We start from the raw sequence: 2,500 nt of genomic DNA, 5'->3' as shown, positions 1-2,500 counted from the left end.
GAATAAAAAAAGCAGTAATGTATTCACTGGGAAACTAAAACCAACTGCACCCTAGTAGCCCGAGACATTCAGAACATTTCAATGAGGGCACAGCTAAGGGTGCGTTTTTTTGGAAAAACCAAAAACGGGTTTCTGATCTCGGATCAATGGATTTTCCAGTGTCAAAAATCGCAAAATCCGAAATTATTTTCCATGACAACGCAAACAAACAAACCCAGAGTTGCGTGCAAATTTTAAAAACAAGAAAAAAAAAACGGTTAAGTTTTCTTTCGAGAAGTTCTTAAATGAAAATGCCACCACTAAAAAAATACCTTGGCGATCGATAAAAAGAAATGACGAAAAACATGATTTTTTCGCTGTAGGAAGGTGCTAACAATATTGTTGCTGTCAAGAAACTTTTAGTGTAATTTCTGGTGTGAAATTTGCAGGAAACTTAACTATTTTCGACCTATTCATGTCTTCGATCGTACGGTAAAAATAGCGCGAGAAAAACATTTGTACGGCGGTAGCTGTTGTGTACCATTTTTCCTACCGTGTACTTTCCCGCTACAATTTCTCATGTATTGCTACTTTCCCAAATAAAGGGATCAGACAATCAAAAATACATTTCGGTAGTTTGGTCCACTTTGGCCTCGTTAGCACCCCCCCACATGAAATCCTAGTTACGAGCCTGAACGACAAATCAGTTATGATATGGTTAAAACAAAAAGGTTGAAATATCCTTACCTTTGGTTTCAGTCTGTCTTCAACAGCTCAGCCTGTAACTGTTTTGGAGGCGCTGTGTGTATTATCAGGAAAACGCACGAAGCTCCATGACAAGCATTTCGTTTATTGGTTTATTCTTTATCATATTTCATCGTCGCAGGCTTTCTGCTTGAGATAGGTACAGTTCCGCCGTTTAGATATATGAACGTTCATATATTCACTTTTTTCTTCGCTATCTATGGGTATATCACGAGCTCACAACTTGACCAGCTCCCAGTTGGCTTGATAGCTCACTTAGTAGAATACTGCGCCGGGGAGGGGGGGGGGGGGGGGCACTGCCATATATAGGTATGTGCCGCTGTGAAGGGTATGGTTTTCAAGCAGTTTACTGTAGGATAGGGTATAATTTCTATAGCTGAAGCCACAATTGCTAATTCGCTTAAGACAATTGGCTGTAAGCTGCTGGGATTGGTTGAACCGCTCTAGGTTTTCACCAAGATAATCTCTTGGTTTGCACCTATTGTCCTGATTTGGAGGTTTCAGCACGATTATTAACTATTACTTGTCACAAAACAACGTTTCCTATTAATAAAAGAGAGATTCCGGCTACCGGAAAATTTACGAAGTAGCTCGAAGTACACGAGGTGCTCGCTGCTCGCAATCTGTATTTTCTAAAGTGCTTGCTGCTCGCAAGAAAAATTAACAACTGCTCGTGCTTGTAAGAATAAACATACTGCTTGCATGCTCGCAAAGACCATTCGATACCCCTTTATGTCCTCGCCGCGGACATTTCTTGGTTATTGCAGCTCGTAACAATAAGCTAAACTGACAAGGGCGGTATGGAGCTGTGCAGTAGGCGTGGGATTTGTCTCATATGGTTTAGGGGCCGACATATCTCTCCCTCAATGCCGTACCGGGAGGCGAGGTTGGTAGCAGAAAGAAGCGAAGGGCCAACTGCGTCCAAAAGCGAGCGCACGGGCCGACGTTTTATATTCCAACAATGTGTCGATCATATCTAACCTTGCAGTGCTTTATAATTTGGCCCCTTGTATTAAAAACCAATTACAGTTGAGTGTTTAGGGTAGAGTTGTAACAACTAGAAATTTGCGGACTAATTTAATTGTTTTGTTACTATTTGTGCTATAGTAAAGGTGCTGATAAAAATAAGTTTGTTAATGATTGATAACGGTTTAGACATTTAAATACGTGCCCACTATTTTTATTCAATATGAAAAGAAGAAGCAATTTAGATTACAATGCCCTGATTGGAAGCCAATGAAATGCTTGGGCTACCAACCTTGAATTTCATTACGCAAGGTATGCTTTTCTTTAGCAAGTTTCTCTGGCTATCTTTGCCGTTCCTTACCCCTCGCTGCGAGTATTCTTTAATTATTAAAGCGTTCGTTCTCTTCATGAAGTTTTGGAATTTCTGGAAGTAGATCACTCCACTTTTTTTCTGGATGTCTTTTGTCACATGTATTGTCTAGGTTGACTGAGGCTCGTCGCTATTACATGTAAGATTGCACAATTCAGATCCTACTGCAGTGTGCAATTTATTTTGAAATAAACTCTGACAAACGTGAGCTTACTCCTTACCTTTCTCGGCGGAATAAAATGTTTGCTACAAAGTATTCGCTCCTTCTTGTCTGCTTTACTTAAGTGTTTGTTACAAATGTGGGGGTTTATAAACAACTTATCGGCACTTTCATGTACTGAGAGGATATCGGAGAACACACCAAGACAGCATGGCGGATCACTACAAACACGTTTTTATTCACTCTATGCGTGCGCATGT

The sequence above is a fragment of the Montipora capricornis genome, chromosome 1 (assembly GCF_036669925.1).
Source record: "Montipora capricornis isolate CH-2021 chromosome 1, ASM3666992v2, whole genome shotgun sequence".
Classification (NCBI taxonomy): Eukaryota; Metazoa; Cnidaria; class Anthozoa; order Scleractinia; family Acroporidae; genus Montipora; species Montipora capricornis.
Note: the sequence above shows the minus strand (reverse complement) of the source record.